Consider the following 10,061-nt stretch of genomic DNA (forward strand, 5'->3'; position numbering starts at 1 on the left):
CTGTGGGGTGAGCCACCAGTAGGATGCTGAGAGTTTATAGCTTTCTCCCTCAAGGGCCCCACCAATTTCCCATCCTTAAGGCAGGATAGGAAAGCTAGGAATGTGTCTCCCCCACCTTCCAGGCAGCAAAGTCTGACTGCTGTTGGGCTGGTAGGGTAGGCAGGGCTGTTGTGCAGGGAAGTGCCTCTGTGGGGATGAGTCACCAGCAAGGGAGAAGGAGCTTTTGGATCTTGTTCTAATGAATGCCTGAATTTTGGAGCTGAGGGAGGGCTGGGGAAACATTGTCCTCTTGCACTTTCCCCTCCAGAGAGATCTCCCTCTAACCCCCACCCCTTGGAATACTTCCTGCTACTGGTAAATCTTTCAAACTGTCACTTCTATGCTGGGTCTCAGCAGGACCCTTGGAGAGTGCTTGTCCTCCACAAGTGATGGGGATCTCAGCCTCCGAGAGCCTCTGACTCCCCCTAGTGTCCAGCTCATTAATCACCAAAGCCCAGTGCAATGTGCACTCCTTCTCAGATATCCAGGGCCAGTACACAGGATTTCTGAGCATTTATCCCTCCCCACTTCTTTCATCTCCATCTTGTGAGCTGGGATGGGGGAAGGGCTTGGGTTCCGATCAATAGTGGCTCTGCCCCTTTAATCTTCTCAATGTGGTCTTCTCTTTTTCACCAGGTATAGATGGTCTGCTCCAGTCTTCATGTCATTTTCAGGGTTAGTTTCATTGTAGTTGCTGCCTTAGTGTGTATGTTGCAGGAGGTTTCTACCTTGTGCTCCTACTCCACCATCTTTTTCTGATCACCTGGAACCCCCATTTTTAGCCAGTTCATCAGAAGTAACTGTGATTGGCACCTAGAGTTGGGGAGGTCAGTCTTGTGGGACTGAGCCCTTAACTTATGAGATACTATATTGTCTGCAGCTAGTGTCAAAAAATAGGACACACAGCTATGGTGACAGAGAATTGCTTGATGTAGGAAAAACCCACACACTCATTGTCAAAAATTCTGCAAATGTGGTAGTAATGTATAAATAAAAGAAGAATACACAGGAAGAGAAGTGAGTTTTTTTTAACACACCCACTTAATAATCATTTTATTTTATTTTATTTTATTTTATGCATATTGAAACCATCCAACTTCTTTGAATCACATTGAAAGATATAACTAATGTACACCTAATGGTTTATTTATTCTAAACCTGATGTTGGGGCAATATCTTGTGATTCCTTGATTTTCTTTATTTTTTTCCCACTTTTCCAAATCTTACTTTGGAAAATTATAGCTTAATATTATCAGAGACATTTTTAAAAATTAGATATGTTATTTTTATTTTTTATATTGAGGTATATACAATAAAATGCACAAATCTTATTGTACAGGTCAAAGAATCTTGACATGTGTATACATTCATGTAGCCATCACTCAGAGCAAGACATCAAACATTCTCATTAATTTTATCGCCCTTCATCTATTTCACTCATCCCCTAGAGCAAACAGCATTCTGTTCTCTGTGAGTCTATTTCTGTTTAATTTGTTTATTTGTGTTGGTTTTCAGATTCCACATATAAATGTTATCATAAAGCATTTGTCTTTCTTTTTCTGACTTATTTCACTTAGCATAATATCTTCTAGGTCTATCCCATTTTATCCCAAATGGCAAGATTTCATTATCTTTTATGGCTTAGTAATATTCCAATATATATATGTATTAATTATTATTTATTTCCAGCTCTTTGGTTTTATTTGTTTCTTTCTCCACTATCTTATTTTGCCAAAATGTTTTGAAGCAAATTCTGTCTGTAAACATTTCAGGATATCTCTTAACATGAGAAATTGAAAAATATATAACCACACTACCATAATCAAACCCACAAAATTAACATTAATTCCTTACTATTATCTAATTTATATGTTAACTATGATTGTCTCAAAATATTTGTTTATTTTTTTAAGAGTTCATCAGGTCCATTTTTCCAACACCATTTTGTTTAAGAGGTTGTCTTCAAAGTGTCTATCAGTAGATGAATGGATAGAGAAGATGTGGAACATTTATACAATGGAATATTAGTCAGTCATAAAAAGAAAGAAACCCTGACATTTGAGACAACATGGAAGGACTTAGAAGGTATTATACTAAGTAAAGTAAGTCAGTCAGAGAAAAAGGAATACCATATGGTTTTACTTACATGTGGAATCTAGAAACTAAACAAAAGAAACTGAACAAAACAGCAACAGACTTACAGACAATGAGAAGTGACTGGTGATTACTATGGGGGAGGGGTTGGGGTGGTTGCATAAAATAGGTGAAGGGGATAAAGAGGCACAAAATCTCAATCATAATATAAATTAGTCATGGGGATGAAAGAACAGCATAGAGAATATAGTCAATAGTTCTATAACATCTTTCTATGTTGACAGATAGTAACTGCACTAGTTGGGGTGAGCATTTAATAATGTATGTAAGTGTGGATCACTACACTGTGTACTTGAAACCAATATACTCCTATGCATCAATAAAAAAGAGTTCATCAGGATCCAAGCAAGTTTCACAAAAGCATCTGCACAGTATGTATCCTTTTAAAACAATTTTTATCTAAATGTAGTTTATATATAATATTATATTGGTTTCTGATGACAATTTGGTGGTTCTTCAGTTGTATACATTATTAAATGCTCACCATTGTAAGTGTAGTTACCATCTATCATCAAACAAAAATTTTACAATATTATGAGCTGCATTCACTCTGCTTTACTTCCATCCCTGTGATGAAATTATCTTATACTTAGAAGTTTGTACCCCTTTATACCCTTCACCTGTTTCACCTGCCTCCACTTGCAGTGGTAACCAACAGTCTGTTCTGTGTGGTTACAGTTTTTGTTTGTTTATTTATTCATTTATTTATTTTTTACATTTCATGTGAAAGTGAAACTATATGGTATTCCTCTTTCTCTGACTTACTTCACTTAGCATAATACTCTATATGCCCATCGATGTTCCTACTAATGGCAAGATTTCTTTATTTTTATGGCTGAAAAATGTTCCATTGTGTGTATGTACTATATCTTTCTTATCCATTAATCTATTGATGGGCACTTTGGTTGCTTCCATATCTTGGCTATTGTAAATAGTGCTGCAGTTAACGTTGGAACATGTAATATCTTTTCAAATTAATGATTTCATTTTCTTTGGGTAAATTGTAAGAAGTGGAATTGCTGAGTCATATGACATTTAATGTTTAGTTTTTTGAGGAACCTCCATACTGATTTCTAAAGTGGCTACATCAAGGTGCAATCCCACCAACAGTTTAGAGGGGTTCCCTTTTCTCCACATCCTCACCAACACTTGTTATTTTTTGATAGTAGACATTAAGCTGGTGTGAGGTAATATCTCATTGTAGTTTTGACTGGCATTTCCCTGATGATTGTGGTATCAAGAATCTTTTTCTATATGCCTTCTTTGGAAAAATGTCTATCAGGTCCTCTGCCCATTTTCAAATTGGATTATTTGTGTTTTTTTCGGTGTTGAGTTGTATGAGTTCTTTATATATTTTGGATATTAACCCCTTATCAGATATATCATTTGCAAGTATATTTTTCCATACTGTATATTGCCTTTTCATTATTTTGATGGTTTCTTTTGTAGTACAGAAGCTTTTTAGTTTGTTGTAGTCCCACATGCTTATTTTTGCTTTTGTTTCCCTTGCTTGGGGATACATATACAGAAAAAAAAATTCTAATATTGTAGTTCAAGAGTTTATTGTTTATTTTCTTTTCTAAGAGTTTTATGTTTTCATGTCTTATATTTAAGATTTTATCCATTTTTAGTTTATTTTTGTGTATGTTGTAAGACAATGGTCCGGTTTTATTCTTCTGCATGTAGCTGTCCTATTTTCCAAACACCTTTTATTGAAGAGACTGTTTTTTCTCCATTGTTTATTCTTGCCTCCTTTATCATGGTAGTTGACCATACAGGCATGGGTTTGTTTCCGTGCCCTCTATTCTGTTCCACTGTTCTGTGTATCTGTTCTTGTGTCAGTAACATACTGTTTGGGTTACGGTAGCTTTGTGTAATGTTTGAAGTCAGGGAGCATGATGACTTCAGCTCTGTTCTTATTTCTCAGGTTTGCTTTGGTTATTCAGGGTCTTTGGTGGTTCCATATAAATATTAGGATTATTTGTTCTAGTTCATTAAAAAATGCTGTTGGTATTTTGGTAGGGATTACATTGAATCTGTAAATTGCTTTGGGAAGGATGGTCATTTTGACAATGTTAATTCATCCTGTTCATGAGTGCGAAATAGATTTCCATTAATTTGTGTCTTCATCAATTTCCTTCATCAGTGTCTTATACTTTCCAAAGTACAAGTCTTTCACTTCCTTGGTTGGTTTTATTCTTAGGTATTGTATTCTTTTTGATGCAGTTGTAAATGGAATCATTTTCCAGATTTCTCTTTCTGCTAGTTCATTTTAGTATGTAGGAATGCAACAGATTCCTGTATACTGATTTTGTGTCCTGCAACTTTACTGAATGCATTTATCAGTTCTAATAGTATTTTGGTGGAGTTGTTAAGGATTTCTCTGTATAGTATCATGTCATCTGTAAATAGTGACAATTTTACTTTTTCCTTATCAAATTGTATGCTTTTTTTCTCTTTTTCATGTCTGATTGCTGTGGCTAGGACCTCCAGTGTTATTTTTTCATAAAAGTGGTGAGACTGGGGTTCCATGTCTTGTTCCTGATCTTGTGCCTGATCTTTCAGCTTTTTTCATGGAGTAAGATGTTAGCTGTAGGTTTGTTGTATATGGCCTTTATTATGTTGAGGCATTTTCCCTCTAAACCCACTTTGTTGAGAGTGTTTATCATCGATGGATGCTTAGTTTTGTCAAATGCTTTTCAGCATCTATTGAGATGATCATATGATTTTTATTCTTCCTTTTGTTAATGTGGTGTATTACATTCCTGAGATAAAACTCACTTGGTCCTGGTGAATGATGTTTTTGATGTATTTTTTAGTTTGCCTTGCCAATATTTTGGTGAGGAATGTTGCATTTATGTTCATGAGAGGTATTGGTCTATAATTTCCTTTTTTTGTAGTGTCTAATTTTGGTGTCAAGGTGATGCTGGCTTCATGGAATGAGTGGAAGGTTTCCTTTTTCTTTGATATTTTGGAATAGTTTTAGAAGTGTAGGTATTAAGTCTTACTTAAATGTTTGGTAGAATTTTCCTGTGAACTCATATTGTGCTGGACTTTAGATTGTTGGGAATTTTTTGATTATCACTTTAATTCCAGTAAAGTAATCAGTTTCTTCCGATTTTCTTTTTCTTCCTTGTTCAGTCATGGGAGGTGCATGTTTCTAGGAATTTATCCATTTCTTCTTGGTGTTCAAAATTTTGGCTTATAATTTTTCATAGCACTCTTTTATAAATGTTCTTATATTTTTGGTGTCAGTTGTAACATCTCTTTCATTTCTGATATTATTTATTCAAGTCCTTTTTTTGATGAATCTAGCTAACGATTTATCAATTTTGGTTATCTTTTCTAATTACAGCTCTTAGTTCCATTGTTCTTTTCTGTTTTGTTTTATTTTCTATTTCATATGTCCACTCTGGTCTTTATTATTTCCTTCCCTTTACTATCTTTGTGCTTTGTCTTCTTTTTATAGTTTCCTTAGATGTACAATTATGTTGTTTATCAGATGTTTGTTTCTTCAAGTAGGCCTGTAACACTATAATCTTCCATGTTAGAACAGCATCCCAAAGATTTTGAATTGTTGTGTTTCTATTTTCATTATTCTTCAAATATTTTTAAATTTCCTTTTTGATTTCTTTCTTGACCCATTGGTTTTTAGCAGCATGGAGTTTAATCTCCAGCTAGCCTTATGTGGTTTCCCTTGTATGTAATTTATTGCTTGTCTTGCTTCCTTTAAGATTCCCTTTGTCTTTGATGTCAGAAATTTTAATTATTATGAGTCTTGGTGTGGACCTCCTTGGGTTCATGTTATTTGGGACACTCTTCACTTCTTGGGCTGAAATGTCTCTTTCCTTCCAAGGTTAAGGAGATTTTCAGCTATTATTCAAATATGTTTCCTACCCCTTTCTCTCTCTCTTCTCCTTTTGGGACCCCTATCATGTGACTGTCAGGGTGTTTGTTGTTCTCAAAGTTCCTTAAGCTCTCCTGATTTCTTTTATTATTTTTTCTTTCTGCTGTTCAGCTTGAGTGCTCTCCATTACACTGTCTTCCTAGTCACTAATCCTTTCTTCTGCTGCCTCTAATCTTTCATTGATTCCCTCTAGTGTATTTTTCATTTCAGTTATTGTATTCTTCATCTGTTATTGGTTCTTTTTTATGTTTTATATATATTTTTTGGTTCTCCCTGAGTTTATTCACTCTTCTCTCAAGTGTGAGCATCTTTATAATCATTACTTTAAACTTTATTTCAGGTAGGTTGCTTAACTGTTTCATTTAGCTCGTTTCCTGATCTTTTTCTTGCTCTTTCATTTGAAGCATATCTTTGTGTTTATTTCTATAGGTTTGGGAAAAGAGCTACCTCACCCTTTCTTGAAGGTACATTCCATGGGTAGACTGCATGTGCCTGTTTGGCAGTTGGCTGGAGGCCATTTGGGCATGGGCATGGGTTTTCCAGTGCTAGGGTTCCCAAGGAGTGGGCTGAGGGATTCCTGGGTTGAAAATGGGCTAGGGCCTTGATGACAGGGTTACCAGGGGTGAAGGGTGCCACCTGGGATCTCATGGGTGGGTGCCAGCTTGTGCCACATTGGTGGAGTGACTGTAGTTATAGGGGTGTAGTCTGTGGGGCTTCCTGATAGCACCACCTGGGGCCTTGCCAGTGTGGGGACTGGGATGGGAAGAGCAAGTGTGGAGGTCTTCTGAGTGTGCCTGGTCAGAGCCATGCTAATGAGGTTGCTGGGGATGGATGGGACAGTGTCTGAGGGTCTCCTGAGTGGGCACCGTCATTGCTGCACTAACAAGATGACTGGTGATGAGAGGAGGATGGGTAAAATGAATCCATGGCTATTTCACTAGTATTGCCTTGGTGGAACTGCTGGATCACTGGCAGGTGTGTTTGGGTGCAGGCAGGGTCTGGGAGACTGCCTTGCTTAAATCAGAAATGGTCTGTTCACGCAGCCCCTGCTTCCCTCCACACTATAAACGTGGGGGTGCAGGGGAACAATGGCACTCACCCTCCTCCCATCCAGCCTAGCAATGAGTGCAGGTAACATAAACAATGGTGCTCACCAGCATCTCTGGTACCATAAAGAGTTCTAGCAGTTACCCCAGTTTGGCACCGTGCTTTACTTCTGAACATCAGTAGTTTCCTTCACTTATACTGTGGTTGCCTTTAAAATGTGGCTGTTTTTCTGTGCCCCAGGGCAGGTGAGTCTGTGTCCAGGTAACTCAGTGGTATCTTTCCCTACTACAGGGCTGCATGAGGGATTGGGGGGTACCTTCACTACCATGTTTCCATCTCTCCTAATATTTTTATGTGGCCATTTTATCCCTCATTGTGTAGAATGTGTTCACTCAGGCCTCAGTTCTTCCTCAGGATTAATTACCTGTGTAGTTGTAGATTCCATGTGAACATGGGAGGAGGTATGTTCAAGCTTTCCTGTGCTTCCCTCTTGGCCCTGTCTCAGGAGTTCTTGAGAATCATTGTAGGAAAGGTAAAATAGAGTCTATTCCAGGTATAACTGTGTTGGACATGTTATTTTTGTTTTCTGCCAGCTTTATTGCTTATGTACATTTGTTTACTAAGCTGGGTGGTTTGAAGGAATGCCCAGAGAAAAAGTTATTAAGGCTTTTATTTTTCAGAAACTTGCCTTACTAAAATTGTGGGGTGGGAAATGCTAATCACATGCCCTTTGTCTCAGAGAAGTTGTGGGAGGATGTTCAAGTCTCTGACAGAAATAGTTTGTGGACAAAACTTTCTCATCTTTGCAAAGACACACCTCAGAAATGATCGACAGTTATTTTTGATCAGCACAAAAGGACAGATTGTTGGATAACAAGCAGAGACAAAAATGGTGATGTTCTCCAACCCTTGTACATCATGTCTATAACTGATGTACATGGTAAGGCAGCTGTTGGTCCAGTAAAAGAAGACAAAGCAGCTCACCAGGGGCAGGATCGTGTGGGTGGCCTTGGTTTCAGGAGAGGCTTGTGGGCAGAGGCGGGTCCTATGGACGTGCTGGACGGTCCTGCGGTGTGTGAAGAGGAGCCTCACCATGTACATACTGGTCAAGATCATGAGGAACATGCACAGGATGTCTCATATGACCATGCTCCCTTCAAGGACAGCTACCTGAAGCCTATCAGATTCTCTCATGCTACAGTATGTCAGAGAATATTTTTGTCTGACTTCTGTGGTGTTATAAGGGGCTCCAACATTTATGATGACCTGGATGTAGATCAGCATGTTGATGATCCAGAAAAAAAAGAAAGAAGGAAAAATGTATGTAGAGACTTGGGGTTTGAGCCACGCCCAACTACAGTGGCTGGGAGTGATCATTATTGCCCAAAACACACTCAGGAAGGACGTCATACAGAGGGAGAGACCCCGGGTGACTCTGAACATGTACAGCATTGTCTTACAACCAGTGTCGTCCATAAAATGTCTTATTTCAAAGTAATGTATTACTTCTGGAATCCCACTGAAAAGAATTGTCATGGCATTAGCTAAGCTTAAGTGGGTGAATATCCAGTCTATAGGCTTCTTTGCATGGGGTTGAAATAAGAGGGTGTTGATTTGTAATGCTAGTAGCAATGTATTCCCAATAATGCCAATCCCAAATTGAGAGAGAAAGAATATTCCCCAAACAGTGGTATTTGGAAATATGGTCATTGGCCTGTACTTCGGAAGGACTCTTTCACAGCTTTAAAAAGAATATAAATGGTTTGTAATCTTGATGGAAATAACAGGGCTGCATGGAGACGTGGTCACTCCCTGCAGTAGGATGTGCAAATGGTCTGTAACAATAGGCAGGAAATGAATAAGCTCTACAGGCATATGTCAAGCATTATTGAAGTAGCTTTAGAGGAGTATTAGGGTTGAGATAAAACAGGCCTTATTTATAAAAACATTACTGTAATTCTGAGAAATAAATTGAGCATCCTGAAGGAGAATATTTATTCATGAACAATAATATTTCAGCTTTATGGAGATTTTATTCAAGTTCTACATATACGTCTGAACTTCATTTCAAAAATTTGAATGTACTCATGCATTTAAAATTTCCCACATCAACATGCAAATGTCCTGTATTTTTTGCACATTTCTTGAGTCCTTTCTCCTCTTTTCAGCAATATTCCTCTAAGTAACTATCTCTATTGTTTGTCTCCAATTTCTCACATTTCATTTGCTCTTGATCTCAGTGTTAGGAACGTTAGGTAGAAAGATAGACATGAACAGCCAGGGAAGGGGAATATTAGGTTCAAGGAAAAAATTTCCCAAACTGCCCAGGTAGGGGTCCAACATGAAGAGGACAAAGGCTTTGTAGGGAGATAACTTCTTGCCTATAGAAACCAGGCCAAACTGGTCTCAACCAGGTCCCAAGGAAGAGCAATCAAACAAAACTAGAACCACCCAAGCCACACCTTCTCATAATCTCATTAAAATAAAATTGTGGTTTTGCTCCCCCTACCCCCCCCATGCATTTGGGGGGGAGGGGGAGAAGACATGTGCACCAAGAAAAAATGGGTATATAACTACAGCTGTCAATCAAATGGCCTCACCCTGTCAATCAAAAGAAGTACCTGCCAGATAAGTCCTGATAAATAGATCCTCCCCTAAAAGTTTGGGGCCTTTGTCTCCCTTGACTCTGGCCAGCTCCTCCCTTAGAGTGTATTCAAACTTTCACTCTGCTTCACTGTTGTGTTTCTGCCTAAGAGATTACAGTTCTTTGTTGTGGAGGGACAGGGACCAAGGAGAACAAGCTCAGCCTATAACACCAGAAGGTGGTAGACTGGAAAGTAGCTGTTAAAGTCTTCCCTTCCCTGGATAAGTTGTAATGAGACATTATGGCTCAACTCAAGAGGTGGCTTTTTTT

At 38.2% G+C, this 10,061-nt stretch overlaps 1 pseudogene; it reads right to left on the reverse strand.

Annotated features, from left to right (window-relative positions):
* Positions 1-4,335: 4,335 nt before the first annotated feature.
* Positions 4,336-9,647, reverse strand: LOC118923797 (vomeronasal type-1 receptor 1-like; annotated as a pseudogene).
* Between the last annotated feature and the right edge of the window lie 414 nt (positions 9,648-10,061).

Source organism: Manis pentadactyla, chromosome 13, assembly GCF_030020395.1.
Source record: "Manis pentadactyla isolate mManPen7 chromosome 13, mManPen7.hap1, whole genome shotgun sequence".
Classification (NCBI taxonomy): domain Eukaryota; kingdom Metazoa; phylum Chordata; class Mammalia; order Pholidota; family Manidae; genus Manis; species Manis pentadactyla.